The 23,210-nt window shown below is 34.3% G+C and overlaps 1 protein-coding gene across 1 annotated transcript in view; it reads right to left on the reverse strand.

Moving 5' to 3' along the window:
* Positions 1-23,210, reverse strand: part of LOC148949262 (contactin-6-like) — a 326,188-nt gene that overhangs the window by 18,116 nt on the left and 284,862 nt on the right. The gene's annotated exons all lie outside the window — the stretch shown is intronic.

A 23,210-nucleotide genomic window follows, 5' to 3' on the forward strand; every position in this document is an offset into this window, starting at 1 on the left:
ACCACAGCTTTGGCACATAGACAAGATATGATTAATGACATTAGTACAGGAGTATCCCTGTCTTCCTCTTGTCTTCTTTAAAATTCTAATACCGGAAAGATGACGATAGGATGTATCAACAGGTAATGTGCTACCAGCAACAGTAGCAAGGAATTGTCCCTGATCATCGAAAATTATTTTTATGGTTGCATTCTCTTTGAGCACTAACTTCTCTGGTAATTTTACTCTCACATATCCACCATTTACGTACTTTTGTTGACCTCAGGTGGCTTAGTAGTGCAGTAAGTTGTTAGTGCTACTAGTATTATCGTGTTTTTGCAAGCCTTTCACACTATACCTCAAACATTTTCTGGATAAAACGTATCTGTATTGACCTCAGGGGGTTTTGTTTTACAGTGAGTTGTTAAAAATAGTTCTATTTTCATGTTTTTGGCATGTAATTTGTACTAAATCTTAAAAGTTTTCAGATATTTTCTTGATAAAACGTAGCTGTATTGGCCTCTGGTGTCCTTACATTGCGGCGATTTGTTATTAGTAGTAGTATTTTAATATTTTTGCAGGCCATTCATAGTATAATATATAATTTTTCTAATATTTTCTTGATAAAACATACTTTTGTTTATCTCAGGTGGCTTACTAGTGCAGTAAGTTGTTAGTATAGTAGTATTATCGTGTTTTTGCAAGCCTTTCATACTACACTCTGAACATTTCAAGATTTTTTCTTGATAAAATGTACCTGCATTGACTTCAGGTGGCTTTATGTTTATTGACTTCAAGTTACAGTGAGTTGTTAGTAGTAGTTCTATTTTCATGTTTCTGTAAGCTATTCATACTATACCTTTTGTTGACCTCAGGTGGCTTAGTAATGCAGTAAGTTGTTAGTACTAGTAGTATTATCGTGTTTTTGCAAGCCTGTCATACTATACCTCAAACCTTTTCAGATATTTTCTTGATAAAAGGTATATATATTGACATCAGGTGGTTTTATGTTACAGTTAGTTGTTAGTAGTAGTTCTATTTTTATGTTTTTGCAAGCCATTTGTACTATACCTTAAACATTTTTCAGATATTTTCTTCATAAAACGTATCTGTATTGGCCTGAGGTGTCCTTATGTTACAGCGAGTTGTTAATAGTAGTAATATTTTCATGTTTTTACGTTCCATTCATACTATAATCCATAAATTTAATATTTTCTTAATAAAATGGGCTTTTGTTGACCTCAGGTGGCTTAGTAGTGCAGTAAGTTGTTAGTACTAGTAGTATTAACGTGTTTTGCAAGCCACTCATATTATACCTTAAACATTTTCAGATATTTTCTGTATAAAACGTATTTGTATTGACCTCAGGTGGCTTTATGTCACACTGAGTTGTTAGTAGTAGTTCTATTTTCATGTATTTTGCCGGCCATTCCTACTATACCTTAAACATTTTCAGATATTTTCTTAATAAAACGTATCTGTATGGACCTCAGGTGGCTTTATGTCACAGTGAGTTGTTAGTAGTAGTTCCATTTTTATCTTTTTTGCAAGCCATTCATACTATACCTTAAATATTTTAAGATACTTTCTTGATAAAACGTAGCTGTTTTTTTTGCCTAATATGTCCATATGATGCAGCGAGTTGTTAGTAGTAGTAGTATTTTCATGTCTTTACATACCATTCATACTATAATCTATAAATTTTCTAATATTTTCTTAATAAAATGGGCTTTTGTTGACCTCAAGTGGCTTAGTTGTTCAGTAAATTGTTAGTACTAGTAGTATTAACGTGTGTTTGCAAGCCACTCATACTATACCTTAAACATTTTCAGATATTTTCTTAATAAAACGTATCTGTATGGACCTCAGGTGGCTTTATGTCACAGTGAGTTGTTAGTAGTAGTTCTATTTTCATATTTTTGGCAAGCTATTCATCCTATAGCTTAAACATTTTCATATATGTTCTTGATAAACCGTATCCTTATTGACCTCAGGTGGCTTTATGTTACAGTGAGTTGTTAGTAGTAGTTCTATTTTATTGTTTTTTCTTCAAGCCATTTGTACTATACCTTAAACATTTTCAGATATTTTCTTGATAAAAAGAGTGAGTTGTTAGTAGTAGTTCTATTTTCATGTTTATTGCAAGCCATTTGTATTATACCTTAAACATTTTCAGATATTTTCTTGATAACATGTATCTGTATGGGCCTCAGGTGTCTTTTTGTCACAGTGAGTTTTTAGTAGTAGTTCTATTTTCATGTTTTTTGCAAGCCATTTGTACTATACCTTGTTGCAGCAAGTTGCTAGTAGTAGTAGTATTTTCATGTTTTTGCATGCCAGTTATACTATAATCTATAAATTTTCTAATATTTTCTTGATAAAACGCACTTTTGTTGATCTCAGGTGGCTTAGTAGTGCAGTAAGTTGTTATTAATAGTAGTATTATCATGTTTTTGCAAGCTTTTCATACTATATCTTAAACATTTTCAGATATTTTCCTGATTAAACGTATCTGTATTCACCTCAGGTGGCTTTATGTCAAAGTGAGTTGTTAGTAGTAGGTTTATTTTCATGTTTTTTTGCAATCCATTCATACTATAGCTTAAACATTTTCATATATTTTCTTGATAAAACGTATCTGTATTGACCTCAAATGGCTTTATTTTACAGCGAGTTGTTAGTAGTAGTTCTATTTTCATGTTTTTTTGCAATTCATTTGTACTATACCTTAAACATTTTCAGATATTTTCTTGATAAAATGAGTGAGTTGTTCGTAGAAGTTCTACTTTAATGTTTTTTTGCAATCCATTTGTACTATACCTTAGAAATTTTTAGATATTTTCCTGATAAATCGTATCTATATTGACCTCAGGTGTCTTTATGTAACAGTGAGTAGTTAGTAGTAGTTATATTTTTATGTTTTTTTACAAACAATTTGTACTATACCTTTAGCATTTTCAGATATTTTCTTGATAAAACGGAGCTGTATTGGCCTCAGGTCTCCTTATGTTGCAGCGAGTTGCTAGTAGTAGTAGTCGTTTTTCATGTGTGTGGATGCTATTAACAGTAGAATTTATGGTTTTTCCAATGTTTTATGGATAAACCTTACTTGTGCTGAATTCAGGTATCTTACTAGAACAGTAAATCTTTTCCACTAGTAGTGTTAGTGTTTTTTTGCAAACCTGTCATACTATACTTTAAACATTTTCAGATATTTTGTGGATAAAACGTATCTGTATTGACCTCAGGTGGCAATATGTTACAGTGAGTTGTTAGTAGTGTTCTATTTTCATGTTCTTTTGCAAACCATTTGTACTATACCTTAAAAATTTTCAGATATTTTCTTGATAAAACGTAACTGTATTGGCCTCAGATGTCCTTATGTTACAGCGAGTTGCTTGTAGTAGTAGTAGTATTTTCATGTTTTTGCATGCCATTCATACTATAATCTATAAATTTTCTAATATATTCTTGATAAAAGTGCTTTTGTTGACCTCAGGTGGCTTAGTTGTGCAGTAAGTTGTTAGTACTAGCAGTATTATCATGTTTTTTCAAGCCTTTCTTACTATACATTCAATATTTTCAGATATTATCTTAATAAAACGTATCTGTATCGACCTCAGGCTTTATGTTACAGTGAGTTGTTAGTAGTAAGTCTTTTTTAATGTTTTTTTTGCAAGCCATTTGTACTATACATTAAATTATTTTCAGATATTTTCTTGATAAACGTAGCTGTGTTGGTCTCAGGTGTCCTTATGATGCAGCGAGTTGCTAGTAGTAGTAGTATTTTCATATTTCCGCAGGCCACTTAAACTAAAATATTAAACTGTTCTTATATTTTATGCATAAAAAGCATTTTTATTGACCAAAGGTGGCTTAGTAGAGCGGTGAGCTGTTAGCTCCAGTCGTGTGATCGTGTTTTCGCATGCCTTACATATTTTGGCCTGCCCACTTCCAGATATTTTCTTGATAGAACGTATCTGTATTGACCTCAGATGTCTTTATGTTATAGTGAGTTGTTAGTAGTAGTTCTATTTTCATGTTTTTCGCAAGTCATTTGTACTATACCATAAAAATTTTCAAATATTTTCTTGATAAAACGTAGCTGTATTGGCCTCAGGTGTTCTTGTGTTACAGCGAGTTGTTGGTAGTCGTAGTATTTTCATTTTTTTTCATGCCCATTCATACTATAATCTACAAACTTTAGAATATTTTCTTAATAAAACGTACTTTTGTTGACCTCAGGTAGCTTAGTAGTGCAGTAAGTTGTTAGCACTTTTACTATTAACTTGTTTTTGCAAGCCTTTCATACTATACATTACACGTTTTCAAATATTTTCTTGATAAAACGTATCTTTATTGACGTCAGGTGGCTTTAAGTCACAGTTAGTTGTTAGTAGTAGTTCTATTTTCATGTTTTTTCCAAGACATTCATACTATACCTTAAACATTTTCAGATATTTTCTTGATAAAACGTATCTGTATTGACCTAACATGGCTTTATGTTAAATTGAGTGGCTAGTAGTAGTTCTATTTAAATTTTTTTTGCAAGCCATTTGTACTATACCTTAAACACTTTCAGATATTTTCTTGATAAAACAAGTGAGTTACTAGTAGTAGTTCTATTTTCATGTTTATTGCAATCCATTTGTACTATGCCTTAAACATTTTCAGATATTCTCTTTACGAAACGTTTTTTCTTTTACCTCAGTTGTCTTTATGTCATATTGAATTGTCAATATTAGTTCGATTTTAATGTTTTTTGCATGCAATTTGTACTACACCTTAAAAATTTTCAGATATTTTCTTGATAAAGCTTAGCTGTATTAACCTAAGGTGGCCTTATGTTGCAGCGAGTTGTTAGTAGTAGTAGTAGTATTTTCAAGTTTTGGCATGCCATTCATTCTATAATCTATAAATCTTCTAACATTTCCGTGATAAAACGTATTTTCGCTGAATTCAAGTGTCCTAGTAATACAGAAGGCTTTTACTTCTAGTAGTGTTACCATGTTTTTGTATACCAGCTATGAACAACCTCAAACATTTTTACACATTTTCTTGAAAAAACGTATCGATTTTGGGCTCAGATGGCTTTATGTTACAGTGAGTTGTTAGTAGTAGTTCTCTTTTCATGTTTTTTTCGCAAGCCATTTGTACTATACCTTATACATTTTCAGATATTTTCGTGATAAAACGAGTGAGTTGTTAGTAGTTCTATTTTCATGTATATTTAAATTCATTTTTACTATACCTTAAATATTTTCAGATATATTCCTGATAAAACGTATCTGTATTGACCTCAGGTGTCTTTTTGTCACAGTAAGTTGTTAGTAGGGTAATAGTTCTAATTTCATGTTTTTTCGCAAAGAATTTGTACCAACCATTAAACATTCTAATGTTTTTTCTCGATAAAACGGCGCTGCATTGGCCTCAGATCCTTTTATGCGACATTTATTTGTTGGTCGTAATAGTGGCACTTTCATGTTTTTGCATGTCATTCGTACCATAATAATTAAATTTTCTAATATTTTCTTGATAGTACTTTTGATGACCTCAGATGGCTTCGTAGTGCAGTAAGTTGTTATTACTAGTAGTAATATCATGTTTTTTTCAAGCCTTTCATACCATACCTTCAACATTTTCAAATACTTTCTTGATAAAATATATCTGCTTTGACCTCAGTTGGCTTTATGTTACAGTGAGTTTTCGGTAGTAGTTCTCTTTTGATGTTTTTTGCAAAACATTTATGCTATACTTTAAACAATTTAAGACATTTTCTTGATAAAACGCATCTGTATTGGACTCAGGTGTCTTTATGTTACAGCGAGTTGCTAGTAGTAGTAGTAGTATTTTCATGTTTTTGCATGACATTTATATTATAATCTATAAATTTTTTAATATTTTCTTGATAAAACGTACTTTTTTTCACCTCAGGTGGCTTACTAGTGAAGTTAGTTGTTAGTTCTAGTAGTACTATCATGTTTTTGCAAGCCTTTCTTACTATACCTTCAACATTTTCAGATATTTTAATGATAAAACGTATCTGTATTGGCCTCAGGTGGCTTTATTTCACAGTGAGTTGTTAGTAGTAGTTCTATTTTCATGTTTTTCCAGCCATTCATACCATACCTTAAACATTTTCATATATTTTCTTGATAAAACGTATCTGTATTGACCTCAGGTGGCTTTATGTTACAATGAGTTGTTAGTAATAGTTCTATTTTCATTTTTTTTTTGCAATCCATTTATAATATACCTTAAACATTTTCAGATATTTTATTGATAAAACGAGTGAGTTGTTAGTAGTAGTAGTATTATCATGGTATTTCAAGGCTTTCATACTATACCTTAAACTTTTTCAAATATTTTTTCGATAAATCGTATCTGTATTGACCTCAGGTTGCTTTATGTTACAGTGAGTAGTTAGCAGTAGTTCTGTTTTCGTGTTTTTTTTTGCATGCCATTTGTACTATAGCTAAAACCTTTTCAGATATTTTCTTGATAATGTTACTTTTCCATGGACACCTAAAAGTCAATTCAACAACCCATTAGCATACTCAATTCAAACATCATATTAACCCATTCGAACAACAGATTTTATTTTTACTGTCCTCGATGCTTTAACAGCAAACAATAAGTCGGTGTGGGAGGATCTTACTCCAACTCAACCACAAAATCTTACTTTGAAGTGGAACTTTAAAGTTTATATTAAACTAATATAATCGACATAGAGAAAAACACGAGACGAAAATCAAAGTGTTGTCCCCGCAACAAAATTATCGCATTTGTGTGGAAGGATCCCAGCCCAACTCAATCCCCGAATCTTACAATGAAGTGGTACTTGAAAGTGCATATTTAACTAAAATGATCGACGAAGCACTAAATTCAGTTACTAAATTTGTCCGACATTTTGTTTTCCCCCCACCCCCCAAATAAGAGCGTAATCTCTCATTACCCCAAATTTACAGAAGGGAAAAATAATTCATAAGACCAAAATCATCAAATCACTAAATACAGTTACTAAATTTGTCCAACATTTTTTTGCCCCCCCCCCCAAAAAAAAGAGCCTAATCTCTCATTACCCCAAATTTATGTGAGTGGCTGTCATGTCATAAAATAACTTTATTTAATTTTTTGAAATCCGACTTAAAAATAAAAATTCACCTTAAATGTCCTTCTGAACTCAATCTGCAAAAATAATAAACAATACGAAAAAAGACTTAAAATGAACAATGTCTAGACTCTGTAGATTCATCTGAAATTTGATTTCTGTGTCTGAAGTTCACGCATTACTTTGGAACAAAGAACAATTCAACGTTTCGTGAACGACTTTCAAACTGTATCTAGCCGTTTAACTTAGTTGGTCAAAAATGTGTTTGAAAATAAGTGTTTCGATGAGTTTAATTTTTTAAATGGTGGTAATTTTCTTTTTAATATTGATTTTATTGCTGGATGTCTGCAAGAACAGTTGAATTGGAAGTGTTTAAGGTTAGTAATTTTTAGAAGTCGTAATCAGGAATCATTTTAGTCATGGGGAACATTTAAAAAGATAACATTCTAAATGTCATATTTGATAATGTTAAGCACGAAAGTGTCAGAATTGAATGTTCAATCCGTTCGCTTGTCTAACTCGCGAAAGATGAGGTCTGATATGAATTTCTGATAACTTTTTTTTTTACACATTTATAACTCTTAATAAAGCCTCTATATTGAAAATAGGAGCTTGTATATTATAGCGACCACAACCTAGAAATTCTACTTTTTTCCTGTCCAAATAATCCCTAAAATATCACAATCGGTTTCACCCAAAATAATCCTCTAAAAGTAATTTATGAAGGTTCCTTTGTGTATCGACAACTATGCACAGATAAATTTAAATTCCCATGAAGCCTATTGATTTTTCTGTCATGAACTCTTACACAATCGAAGCTCTAAAGGTTCGACGTAACTCCTGTCTGTATCATTTCGACAACATCCTATTACATAAATTCAAGGTAAATTCCCAGAAATTTTGTCTGATGTCGCTTATTACAGTATTTCTAGCTCTCTCATTGGCTGTGACGTCACTACGTATCGGAACTAGAGATGCCTCCCTACTTGCTACTACTAATTAAGTAAAAAACCAAGTGTTTTAAACTGAAAGTATGGAGCAACATTAAAATTTAAACCAAATATAAATTATTACGTATATGAAGGAGGTTGCCCCCTCCTCAACACCTCGCTCTTCACACTAAATTTTTCAGTCCTTTTAAAATAGCTTTTTATTGTTCTATTTTAACAGCTCATGTGTTTCAGGAGACATTTTTAAACAATTGGGACGAAATTCAAACTTCAGCGCAAAATGCATGATGTCGAGGCAGTTGGCAATCTCACTCATACACTATAATTTCTGTTCATTTTAAGTTTTAATGTTGCTCTTTAATTTCAGTTGAACAAACCTTTTTTTACTTATTTTCTGTTGGTTTTTAAATAATGCCAGGAAATCTGGCTCCACCTCCGCGGAAAAATCCCCTTCTCCACGGAAACATCCTTTAGACAATTCAATCTCGGGGAAAATTCACCCCGGACAATTACCCTTAACATCTCCGTGCGTAAAATTGAGTAGGCGTAGAGAAAGCATGACATATCAAAAGAATTTCGCATAGGAATTCCGGAAAACTCCCCAGCGCAAAATTTCCCCTGACAAGTTCATCCGCTGGAAAGTTCGCTTATTTTTTGCATTTCTTCAAATTTTTGGGGACCTTCAAAATTTTTATCTTTCTCTTACTAAATTTCTATGAACATGCCTACTTCCAGCTCTACTCTAGAATTATTCTCTAGAACGTGTTTCAATAAATGAAAACAGTTGACCTTAAAACTAGGGTTCCACCCTACCTCTCCAGACTACTTCTCCTCTACCTCTCCCTACCTACCCAACCACATCACCTAATTAAGGTAAAAACAAAGTTGGTAAATATTGAACTAACGCAAGTATCTGGAACTATACTTCTACCGTGCTAAATAAAAAATAAGTCATTGATGCATGAATTTTCAGGGTATTTTGGAATTTTGATGATGTGGTAATAATTAGTCACAGTTTGAATGGCTGCAGGTAATTACTTTAATTCAACAAATGAATGTGATCCCCAGGCCAAGTTTTCTCCCTTGGAAAATGCCCCAGCAAAAAATTTACCACCCCCACCCCAAAAACGTATGCATACTTCCCGGCAACAACTACTATACCATACGTAAACAATGGGCAAGTTTTATAACTTAAGACCCACTCCCCAGGGGGTGTGGGAGGGGGTCATATTATCCCAAAAACATAGTTAGCCTATTTGGCCTTTCAACTATGCTGATCAAAATGGTTATCTTATAATTTTGTTTGGACGATTTTGGGGAACAAAGGGCGTGGGAGGGGGCTTAATTGCCCTCCAATTTTCTTAGTCACTTAAAAAGGGCATTATTTGTTTTTAATTTCTGTTTGGATGAATCCTTTCTCGACATTCAAGGACCACTGGGTTGACACGATCACCCCCTGGAAGAAGCGAACAAAAAAATAAATAAACACGCATCCGTGATCATTCTTCTGGCAAAAAAAAAAAAAAAAAAAAAAAAAAAATCTACATTTTTATAGATAGAAACTTGAACCCTTAAAAGTAGGGTTCTCTGATTCGCTGAATCTGATGGTATGATTTTCATTAAGGTTATTTGACTTTTAAGGATTGTTTCCCCTCTTTTTCGAAAATGGGACATTTTTCTAAGGTTCTTAGCCTTTGATGGGTAACACTATATTTAATGCAACTTATATATTTGGAAGCAGTGAAATGAGTCAGTTCATTTCCTATATCTATTGGCATCAAAATTTTGTCTTTTAAAGTTAACTTAACTTTAAAAAAGTTTTTTAAACTCATTTACAGTTCGTTACCACGAATTATTGATGCAACTTTTACCACTACCACTAGTACGACTGCAATTACTAAAAAGCCTACGGCTATTTAGGTAAAAATTTCAGGGAATACAGAGTGGGAAGTTGAACTAAATCAAAACTCACTATATGCATAAAGATTGGAAAAAGGGCATATAAGCAGTACCATAGGAACGGCTTAAACTATTAAGATGCTGCGATGACTACCACTACTAAGGCTAACAATATTAACGTGAAACTTTCAAGGAATGTTGAACTAGACGGACGCGCACTATGTGCATGCTGGTTTCAAAAGGGCGTAACAGCTATTTCCAAGGAATGGCTAAGATCATTGAGTTGAACTGTCCGGGGACATTGAAAGGGATGTTCAACTAACCAAAAGGCATTATTTGCATGTTCGTAAAAATACTGCTTCTGCTACTTCTACTACTACTGATATACAGCTACTCCTAGTACTTAGGCTAAGGATGTTAAGGCTAAACTTTCAGGGAATTTTTGGGGGAATGTTGAACTAAACCAAAACATGCTATGTGCATGCAGGTTGGCCAAAGAGTGTATCAGCGATATCCCACTAATGGTTTATGGTCTTCTGTTGAATGTTTGAGGACAAGTAAAGGGGGGTGTTGAGCTAACCAAATGGCAATGTGTGCATACTACTACAGCTACAACTGGTACTACTGCAACTTAAACTAATGCTAAAAATGATATTACTACTACTACTGCGTATACTGAAACTACTATTGAAGTTCAGGGTATTAAGTCGAAGCTTTCGCAGAATTATGAGGGGGACGTTGGACAGAATTGACACACACTAAGTCAATGCAGATTATGAAAAGGGCGTAACAGTTATGCCCCAGGAACAGCTTAGAGTATTAAGTTGAAATTTTAATGCCTGCTGAGGGGGAAGTTGAACCAACCGAACCAACCGGAACTTTATGTAGAGCACTATTAGTTCTACTGCTACTACTACAAATAATACTACTACTATTACTACTACTACTACTACTACTACTACTACTACTACTACCACTACTACTACTACTATTACTACTACTACTTCCACTACTACTACTACTACTACTACTACTACTACCACTACTGCTACTACTACTACTACCACTACTAGAGTAGTAAGCGCCCAATTACTACTGAACGTGATTGCGTAATATGCCTTACCACGGGGCAGTGACCTATTACCATGAACCCTACATGGCTTGGCAGACAGGTTTTCTATTATGACACTCATTTTTTGGATGTAAAAATCATGGATACATGTTTATTTTTTATTTTTTTTTTTTAAACAGGTATTTTTCAGTGAAGCTCATAGCACTTTGCAGAAACCCGTGAATGTAGGACTGAAAGTGCGTTCGTACCATATCTGAATCCAATTACTAATCAAGTTAGTGTGACCACCATTTTTTTATCTGGTTAGGTGGGTATAATCTGGTTTGGTTCATTATTGCGAGAGGATTACTCAATTTACATCTTAGTGTTAACTGGGCGATGACTTAGTCTAATTGCGTAGGTACTAAAGGAACATTTGAAGGTGGAGAAAAAAAGGGGTAATTAGTTATTGGATAATTTTAACAAGAAATGACTGAAGAGTGTTTTGGAGGAGATGGGATGAATGTGTACTGTATAATACACAAGTGATGATTTGCACAGTGTTGTCAATTTTAAATAGTTTAGAAATAAAAAAAATTAACAAGAAATGGCTGAAAAGTGTTTTGAGGGAGTTGAGTTGCACGATGGTTGACTTGCACGAGGGTTCAGTTACATGCGGATTCAGTTACACGGGGATTAGTTAAATGGGGTCGAGTTGCACGAGGATTCAGTAGCATGGAGGTTCAGTTGTACGGGGTTTCGGTTATACAGGGGTTCAGTTACATGGGGGGTTCAGTTGCACGGGGGGGGGATATCTGCTATAGAAAACACTTCATTCTAAACAAATTGTAGGTACAAAAAGATTTATAGGCCCTTAATTTAGGTATCTGACTATCTCGTAATGGCTACGAACTGATAAAAATCTTGATATCTGCTATAAAAAACGTCGGTTTTTTTAAAAAACTTGGCAAGCTATTACATCTTAGTGTTAACTGGGCGATGACTTAGTCTAATTGCGTAGGTACTAAAGGAACATTGAATATTTTTTCTGATTTTGTGTTTTCGCAAGAAAATAGCTGGTCTTTAGCAAACTTAGCCATAGCTAGTTGAAACTCTGCATAAATATCTTCATTTTTAGTCTAATTGCGTAGGTACTAAAGGAACATTGAATATTTTTTCTGATTTCGTGTGTTTTTGCATGAAAATAACTGGTCTTTTAGCAAACTTAGCCATAGCTAGTTGAAACTCTGCATAAATATCTTCATCTTCAATCTAAGTGCGTAGGTACTAAAGGAGCATTGAAAATTTTTTCTGACTTTTTCTGACCACCCGGCGCCCCAATGGCTCCTGAGCCCACCTTTATAATACTTTTTAAGGCTTTTTTATATATTTTTAGAACAAATTGTTATTTTAGGGAATTATTTCGGTGAAACAGTTAGAGACATTTTAAAAGGTGACTTAAAAGATGATTTTAGAAGAGGATTTGAGGGTGAAACTCTGTGGTCATTATAATACACAAGTTCCATTTGAACAGTGTTGCGAGGTCCCTTACCACAACCCCAAAGGGTTGTGATCCCCCCACCCCAACCCCGAAGGAAGTCCCCGGTCCGCAAAGGCTATCAGGGCTCCCCAAGGGCCCCCGGCACCCCAAAGGCTCCTGAGTCCCCCATTATAATACTTTTTAAGGCTTTATTATATCTTTTCAGAACAAATTATTATTTTAGGGAATTATTTCGGTGAAACAGTTAGAGACATTTTAAAAGATGACTTAATAGATGATTTTAGAAGAGGATTTGAGGGTGAAACTCTGTGCTCGTTATAATACACAAGTTCCATTTGAACAGTGTTGTGAGGTCCCTTACCACAACCCCAAAGGGCTCCGATCCCCCCACCCCAACCCCGAAGGAAACCCCCTGTCCTCAAAGGTTATCTGGGCTCCCAAAGGGCCCTCAGCACCACAATGGCTCCTGAGTCCTCCATTATACTAACTTCTAAGGATTTATTATATCTTTTCAGAAAAAATTATTATTTTGGAGATTTATTTGGATGAAACAATTAGAGATATTTTAAATGATGATTTAAAAGATTACTTTAAAAGAGGATTTGAGGGTGAAACTCGGTGGTCGTTATAATACACAAGTTCCATTTGAACAGTGTTGTGAGGTCCCCTACCACAACCCCAAAGGGCTCCGCTCCCCCCACCCCAACCCATGTATTAGTGAAGTTACTCTGTGGTCGTTATAATACACAACTTCCATTTGCACAGTGTTGTGAGGTCCCTTACCACAACCCCCCAGGACTCCGATCCCCCCACCCCAACCCCGAAGGAAGTCCCCGGTCCTCAAAGGTTCTCTGGGCCCCCAAAGGGCCCTCGGCACCACCCAGTCTTCTGAGTCCTCCATTATAAAAAAGTTTAAGGCTTTATCTTATATTTTCATAAAAAATTATTTTAGGGTATTATTTCGATGAAACAGTTAGAGACATTTTAAAAGATGATTTAAAAGATGATTTTAGAAGAGGATTTGAGAGTGAAACTCTGTGGTCGTTATAATACACAATTTCCATTTGAACAGTGTTGTGAGGTCCCCTACCACAACCCCAAAGGGCTCCGACCCCCACCCCAACCCCGAAGGAAACCCCCGGTCCTCAAAGGCTCTCTGGGCTCCTAAAGGGCCCCCGGCGCCCCCATGGCTCCTGAGTCCCCCATTATAATAATTTTTAAGGCTTTATTATATCTTTTCAGAACACATTATTATTTTGGGGAATTATTTCAACGAAATAGTTATAGACATTCTAACAGATAATTTAAAAGATGATTTTAGAAGAGGACTTTAGGGTGAAACTCTTTGGTCGTTATAATACACAAGTTCCATTTGAACAGTGTTGTGAGGTCCCTTACCACAACCCCAAAGGTGAAACTTAAGTCCATTTTTGGTTCGAAAAATAAAACTATTTCTGTAAAATCTGAGCTAATAAGGGTTTTTGACTGTAAACTCTAGTTTGTTGAAAGAAAATTATGGTAAATACAATTCTCTGGTTCAAATGTGAAACTTAAGTCCTTTTTTGGATTGAAAAATAAAACTATATCCGTAAAATCTGAACTAATAATTAAATATTTTTTTCATAAAAACAAACTATTTTTTTTTTAACTTCGAAATTTTTCAACTTTATTTATTTTTTTCTTTTTGTATCTATCTTAAAATGTCAAAGTATGCTTACGGTTCTAACAATTATGCTCTATGATTGGTCAGAGACACGATGTGGCTTTCCCACTGGTATTCTATGACCGCTTATCGTCACTACCTAGTCTACTGCATGTATTAAATCAGTATTTTTTACACAGTGGAACGATAAACACATAAGTCATATCTTTTAAAAAAGAAAGTGAAGATGGAACATTTTAATAGAGGGTGTTCACATAACAAGGTTATTGTAGCATTGAATGCCGACAAGGAGAAGTATTTAAACTATGAAACAAGTACAAGTGGTAGATCTATTGGAAATGTATGCATGCATTGTCATGACAGTAAGGAATTAAATTTCTTTGGAATACTGAAAAAATTCAACTCTTATGATGGTGGTTATGCGAGATTGAGATCTCCAGAGATGATTGCACTCAAAGAGAATGCTAACATAAAAATAATTGTTGATGATAGAGGACAACTCCTTGCTACTGCTGCAGGTAACACATTACCTACGGATACATCCAATCATCAGCTTTCGGGTATTATCATTCAACGGAAGGCTAATAAAAGAAAGGCCTACTCTGCTACTAATATCGTAAACCATATCTTGTTTACGTGCCGAAACTGCTACCTGTGTAAAAATAATGTGTTAATAGACAGTGAAATTGCAAGAAAAATAAAAATGGCATTGTCAAAAAATATCACTACGGAATATAAAGATGAAACGATGAAGAACAAAGCACCAGCAAACATTACTGGCATTGATCAACCAGTCAATGAATCAAATAATAGCAAAGACGAAAAGTATATTGAGCCTGTTCATGAGACACCAGTAAAAATTGTGTATGATTCAAAATTGAATAATGATTATTCTACTGATTACGAACTAAGAGAAGACAATAACTACAATATCAAGAGAGAACATGGTGAACTATTTTATGGAACAGATTCAAAATGTCCAAAGTTAATCATTGATATTAATAATGTATCATAATATATTTTTGTATTAATATTCTACATAGCATTATTTCATTAAAAATATTACATTGTTACGTGTTCATTTTTTTTTTAGAGTAAGCTAGCATATCAAGCGTTTAGAATGTATATTAAAACATTGGAGATGTAGGAAAAGGAATTTGCGTACATCTATTGTCAGACACACTATTTCCGTAAAATCTGAGCTATTAAGGGTTTTTGACCGTAAACTCTTGTTTTTTGTAAGAAAATTATGGAAATACAATTCTCTGGTTCAAATGTGGAACTTAAGTCTATTTTTGGATCGAAAAATAAAACTATTTCGGTAAAATCTGAGCTAGTAAGGCTTTTTTCGACCGTAAACTCTAGTTTCTTGTAAAAAAATTATGTAAAATTCAATTCTATCGTTCAAATATGAAACTTAGTACCATTCTCTGGTTCAAATGTAGAAAAAACCATGTGGGTGAGTTGAAATAAAAAAAATTTAACAAGAAATGACTGAAAAGTGTTATTCTTTGGTTCAAATGTAGAAAAAACCCGTGTGAGTGATTTGAAATAAAAATTTTTTTTTAAGAAGACATGACTGAAAAGTGTTTTGGAGGAGATGGCTTGATTGACAGAAGGATGTATTAGCGAAGTTATAGTGGAGGGCGACAATGTCTTCAAAGTCAAGGTTATAAGAAAAAAAAAGTTCCGAATATTTTTGTCGGTTTGTAGTTTACGCACTAATATCAATATCAGTAATGATTCTATTTGAACTTTCTCCAACTCGATCAAATTGGTCTCCAAACGGTTCATGATAAAAAAATAGTTTTGGACAAGAAAAAAAAACTAAAATAATGTCATGAAATCATTTTCAACACTCAGAGAAGTTTTTTTTTTGTGTGTAATTTTTTGTTCTTTTTTGCTATAGTTGTGTGTGTGTGTGTGTAAGTTTTTTTTTGTGTGTGTAAGTTTTTTTTTGTGTGTGTGTAATTTTGTTTGTGTGTGTGTGTGATTTTTTATTTTTTTGTATGTTTTTTTGTGTGTGTGTAAGTTTTTTTTTGTGTGTGTGTGTAAGTTTTTGTGTGTGTGTTTAAGTTTTTATGTTTATGTAAGTTTTTGTGTGCGTGTAAATTTGTGTGTGTGTGTGTAAGTTTTTGTGGATGTGGAAGTTTTTGTGTTTGTTTAAGTTTTTGTGTGTGTGTGTGTGTGTGTGTGTAAGTTTTTATGTGTGTGTGTAAGTTTCTGTGTGTGTGTATGGCTTTTGACCATAAACTCTAGTTTCCTATAAAAAAATTATGGAAAATACAATTCTATCGTTCAAATGTGAAACTTAGTTCCATTCTCTGGTTCAAATGTAGAAAAAACCCGTGTGAGTGAGTTGAAATAAAAAAAAATTAACAAGAAATGACTGAAAAGTGTTTTGGGGTAGATGGTTTGATTGGCAGAAGGATGTATTAGTGAAGTTATAGTGGAGGGCGACAAAGTCTTCAAAGTCAAGGCTACAAGAAAAAAAGTTATGGATATTTTTGTATGTTTGTAGTTTACGCACTAATATCATATCAGTAACAATTCGAGGATGTTCCCCCATTTATCGATAATCAGGCAATTTTCTCAAGCTCTTGGTCAGAAATAGAGGCTGTTTCCGAAGATTTAGAATAAGAAAAAAATTTTCAGGTGTGGGACTCGAACCCACGACCCCATATGGGGGCCAGATATTGAGTCTAGCGCCTTAACCACTCGTTCAACCTGACTTGTACGCAATTCCTGATCATATTCATATTGTAATTCAGTTTAATTCTGTGTGTTTCGTCTCTTTTTGTGTATTGTCTCTGTGTTTGTGTCGTCTCTCTCATGAACTTCGAAAAGCTCTGGCATTTCAATGAAAGAATTTCAAAATGAACTATGAAAATCAACAGAATATATCTTTGACAAGGTAAAGAACCTCAAGACAAGTTTTTATGTTAGTGTTGTCAGTCAAAAGCTATGACATTGAGAAAAGAGCTTGAGAAAATTGCCTGATTATCGAAAAATGGGGGAAACATCCTCCAAAAGTCGACAGGAATGCTCCCCTCCAGCGCTTTCTCGGATATGTTGAATAAAATATGCGAAGTCGACATAGCTTTATTTTATTTTTTTAAGGTTAATTTAGACGAGGTTACGTGCGCGCACGTAACCTCGTGTAAATTAACCTTAAAAAAATGAAATATATGATCAGGAATTGCTTACAAGTCAGGTTGACCGAGTGGTTAAGGCGCTAGACTCAAGATCTGGCCCCCATATGGGGTCGTGGGTACGAGTACCACACCTGACAATTTTTTTCTTATTCTAAATCTTTGGAAACAGCCTCTATTTCTGACCAAGAGCTTGATAAAATTGCCTGATTATCGATAAATGGGGAAACATCCTCGAATCGTTAATGATATGATATTAGTGCGTAAACTACAAACTTACAAAAATATCCAGAACTTTTTTTTTCTTATAGCCTTGACTTTGAAGACTTTGTCGCCCTCCACTATAACTTCACTAATAAATCCTTCTGCCAATCAAACCATCTCCCCCAAAACACTTTTCAGTGATTTCTTGTTAAAAAATTTTTTATTTCAACTCACTCACATGGGTTTTTGCTACATTTGAACCAGAGAATGGAACTAAGTTTCACATTTGAACGATAGAATTGTATTTTCCATAATTTTCTTATAGGAAACTAGAGTTTATGGTCAAAAGTCACACACACACACACACACAGAGAAACTTACACACACACATAAAAACTTACACACACACACACACACACAGACAAACTTACACACACACACACACAAAAACTTACACAAACACAAAACCTTACACACCCACAAAAACTTACACACACACGCAAAAATTTACACGCACACAAAACTTACATACACATAACAACTTACATACACACACACAAAAAAAACTAACACACACTCACAAAAAAAAACTTACACACACAAAAAAAACTTACACACAAATAAAAACTCACGCACACACACAAAAAAAAAATTTACACACACAAAAAAAAACCTTACATACACAAAAAAAAACAAACTTACCAATAACCACACAAAAATTACGAATACCCAGACACAAACTAACCGACACAAAAAAAACTTTTCTGAGTATTGAAAGTGATTTCATGACATTATTTTAGTTTTTTTTTCTTGTCCCAAACCATTTTTTTTATCATGAACCGTTTGGAGACCTATTTGATCGAGTTGGAGAAAGTTCAAACAGAATTATTACTGATATTGATATTAGTGCGTAAACTACAAACCTACAAAAATATTTGAAACTTTTTTTTTCTTATAACCTTGACTTTGAAGACATTGTCGCCCTCCACTATATCTTCACTAATACATCCTTCTGTCAATCAATCCATCTCCTCCAAAACACTTTTCAGTCATGTCTTGTTAAAAAAAAAATTTATTTCAACTCACTCACACTGGTTTTTTCTACATTTGAACCAGAGAATAACACTTTTCAGTAATTTCTTGTAAATATTTTTTTATTTAAACTCACCCACATGGTTTTTTCTATATTTAAACCAGAGAATGGTACTATGTTTCATATTTGAACCAGAAAATTGAATTTTACATAATTTTTTTACAAGAAACTAGTTTACGGTCGAAAAAAGCCTTACTAGCTCAGATTTTATGGAAAAAGTTTTATTTTTCGATCCAAAAACAGACTTAAGTTCCACATTTGAATCAGAGAATTGTATTTCCATAATTATCTTACAAGAAACTAGAGTTTACGGTCAAAAACCCTTAATAGCTCAGATTTTACGGAAATAGTGCGTCTGACAATAGATGTACGCAAATTCCTTTTCCTACATCTCCGATGTTTTAATATACATTCTAAACGCATGATATGCTAGCTTACTCTAAAAAATAATGAACACGTAACAATGTAATATTTTTAATGAAATAATACTATGTAGAATATTAATACAAAAATATATTATGATACATTATTAATATCAATGATTAACTTTGGACATTTTGAATCTGTTCCATAAAATAGTTCACCATTTTCTCTCTTGATATTGTAGTTATCGTCTTCTCTTAGTTCGTAATCAGTAGAATAATCATTATTCCATTTTTGAATCATACACAATTTTTACTGGTGTCTCATGAACAGGCTCAATATGCTTTTCGTCTTTGCTATTATTTGATTCATTGACGGTTTGATCAATGCCAGTAATGTTTGCTGGTGCTTTGTTCTTCATCGTTTCATCTTTATATTCCGTAGTGATATTTTTTGACAATGCCATTTTTATTTTTCTTGCAATTTCACTGTCTATTAACACATTATTTTTACACAGGTAGCAGTTTCGGCAAGTAAACAAGATATGGTTTAGGATATTAGTAGCAGAGTAGGCCTTTCTTTTATTAGCCTTCCGTTGAATGCTAATACCCGAAAGCTGATGATTGGATGTATCCGTAGGTAATGTCTTACCTGCAGCAGTAGCAAGGAGTTGTCCTCTATCATCAACAATTATTTTTATGTTAGCATTCTCTTTGAGTGCAATCATCTCTGGAGATCTCAATCTCGCATAACCACAATCATAAAAGTTGAATTTTTTCGGTATCCCAAAGAAATTTAATTCCTTACTGTCATGGCAATGCATGCATACATTTCCAACAGTGCTACCACTTGTACTTGTTTCATAGTTTAAATACTTCTCCTTGTCGGCATTCAATGCTACAATAACCTTGTTATGTGAACACCCTCTATTAAAATGTTCCATCTTCACTTTCTTTTTTAAAAGATATGACTTATGTGTTTATCGTTCCACTGTGTAAAAAATACTGATTTAATACATGCAGTAGACTAGGTAGTGACGATAAGCGGTCATAGAATACCAGTGGAAAAGCCACATCGTGTCTCTGACCAATCATAGAGCACAATTGTTAGAACCGTAAGCATACTTTGACATTTTAAGATAGATACAAAAAGAAAAAAATAAATAAAGTTGAAAAATTTCGAAGTTTAAAAAAAAAAAATAGTTTGTTTTTATGAAAAAAATAATGAATTATTAGTTCAGATTTTACGGATATAGTTTTATTTTTCAATCCAAAAAAGGACTTAAGTTTCACATTTGAACCAGAGAATTGTATTTTCCATATTTTTCTTTCAAAAAACTAGAGTTTACAGTCAAAAGGCCTTATTAGCTCAGATTTTACAGAAATAGTTTAATTTTTTTAACCAAAAATGGACTTAGGTTTCACCTTTGGTTTTGTAGTAGAGGACCTCACAACACTGTTCAAATGGAACTTGTGTATTATAACAACCAACGAGTTTCACACTCAAGTTCTCTTATAAAATCATCTTTTAAACCATCTTTTAAAATGTCTCTATCTGTTTCACCGAAATAATTCCCTAAAATAATAATTTGTTCTGAAAAGATATAATAAAGCCTTAGAAAGTATTATAATGGGGGACTCAGGAGCCATTGGGGCGCCGAGGGCCCTTTGGGACCCCAGAAAACCTTTGAGGACCGGGGGCTTCCCTTGGGGGTTGGGGTGGGGGGATCGGAGCCCTTTGGGGTTGTGGTAAGGGACCTCACAACACTGTTCAAATGGAACTTGTGTATTATAACGATAAAAGAGTTTCACCCTCAAATCCTCTTTTAAAATCATCTTTTAAAATGTCTCTAACTGTTTCACCGAAATAATTCCCTAAAATAATAATTTGTTCTGAAAAGATATAATAAAGCCTTAAAAAGTATTGTAATGGGGGCACAGGAGCCATTGGGGCGCTGGGGGCCCTTTGGGAGCCCAGAGACCCTTTGAGGCCCGGGGGGTTCCTGGGGGGTGGGGGGGGGGGGATTGGAGCCCTTGGGGGTTGTGGTAGGGGACCTCACAACAGTGTTCAATTGGAACTTGTGTATTATAACGACCACTGAGTAACTTCGCTAATACTTGGGTTGGGGTGGGGGGATCGGAGTCCTTTGGGGTTGTGATAGGGGACCTCACAACACTGTTCAAATGGAACTTGTGTATTATAACGACCACCGAGTTTCACCCTCAAATCCTCTTCTAAAATCCTCTTTTAAATCATCTTTTAAAATGTCTCTAACTGTTTCACCGAAATAATTCCCTAAAATAATAATTTGTTCTGAAAAGATATAATAAAGCCTTAAAATGTATTATAATGGGGGACTCTGGAGCCATTGGGGCGCCAGGGGGGGGCCCTTTGGGAGCCCAGAGACCCTTTGAGGACCGGGGGTTTCCTGGGGGGTGGGGGTGGGGGGATCGGAGCCCTTTGGGGCTGTGGTAAGGGATCTCACAACACTGTTCAAATGGAACTTGTGTATTATAACGAGCACAGAGTTTCACCCTCAAATCCTCTTCTAAAATCATCTTTTAATTCATCATTCAAAATGACTCTAACTGTTTCACCGAAATAATTCCCTAAAATAATAATTTGCTCTGAAAAGATATCATAAAGCCTTAAAAAGTATTATAATGGAGGACTCAGGAGCCATTGGGGTGCCGGGGGCCCTTTGGGAGCCCAGAGAACCTTTGAGGACCGGGGGTTTCCTTCGGGGTTGGGGTGGGGGGGTCGGAGCTCTTTGGGGTTGTGGTAAGGGACCTCGCAACACTGTTCAAATGGAACTTGTGTATTATAACGACCACAGAGTTTCACCCTCAAATCCTCTTCTAAAATGATCTTTTAAGTCATCTTTTAAAATGTATGTAACCGTTTCACCAAAATAAGTCCCTAAAATTACAGTTTGTTCTAATAAGATATAAAAAAACCTTAAAAAGTATTATAAAGGGGGGCTCAGGAGCCATTGGGGCGCCGGGTGGTCACAAAAAATCAGAAAAAATATTCAATGTTCCTTTAGTACCTACGCAATTAGATTGAAGATGAAGATATTTATGCAGAGTTTCAACTAGCTATGGCTAATTTTGGTAAAAGACCAGTTATTTTCTTGCAAAAACACACAAAATCAGAAAAAATATTCAATGTTCCTTTAGTACCTACGCAATTAGACTGAAAATGAAGATATTTATGAAGATTTTCAACTAGCTATGGCTAAGTTTGCTAAAGACCAGCTATTTTCTTGCGAAAACACTTTTCAGTCATTTCTTGTTAAAATTATCCAATCACTAATTACCCCTTTTTTTCTCCACCTTCAAATGTTCCTTTAGTACCTACGCAATTAGACTAAGTCATCGCCCAGTTAACACTAAGATGTAAATTGAGTAATCCTCTCGCAATAACAAACCAAACCAGATTATACCCACCTAACCAGATAAAAAAATGGTGGTCACACTAACTTGATTAGTAATTGGATTAAGATATACTACGAATGGACTTTCAGTCCTACATTCACGGGTTTCTGCAAAGTGTTATGGGCTTCATTGAAAATATACCAGTTTAAAAAAAAAATAAAAAATAAACATGTATCCATGATTTTGACCTCCAAAAAATGGGTGTCACAATAGAAAACCTGTCTGCCAAGCCATGTAGGGTTCATAGTAATAGGTCACTGGCCCGTGGTAAGGCATATTACGCAATCACGTTCAGTAGTAATTGGGCGCTTACTACTTACTAGTTCTACTACTAATACTACCACTACTACAACTACTACTACTACTACTACTACTACTACTACTACTACTACTACTACCGCTACTGCAACTGCTACTAAAGTTACTGAAACTATTACTACTACTCCTACATCTACACTACTACTACTACTACTACTACTACTACTACTACTACTACTACTACAACTACTACTACTACTAGCCTACTACTCCTGCTACTACTATTACTGCTTGGTGAGGCAGTGAGTTTTAAGGAGTTGCAAATAGTAGTACTGGCATTAATTGTTATCAAAGTTCCTTATTATACGATTCTGGCTACTATTGACCAGAGTCGCTCCTAACTTGCAATTCTTTACCATTGTCTGATTGGTTCTAAGTAATATATCCCATTTGTATTTAGGAATTCAGGTGAAAAATTCCACGGTTCCTTCTGTTCTTCATTCTTTTTATTTGTCTTTATTTCCTTTGAACTGCTAAATTTTGCGTGCA

The sequence above is a fragment of the Artemia sp. Qi Xiang Cuo genome, chromosome 8, assembly GCF_049724085.1.
Source record: "Artemia sp. Qi Xiang Cuo chromosome 8, ASM4972408v1, whole genome shotgun sequence".
NCBI lineage: Eukaryota > Metazoa > Arthropoda > Branchiopoda > Anostraca > Artemiidae > Artemia > Artemia sp. Qi Xiang Cuo.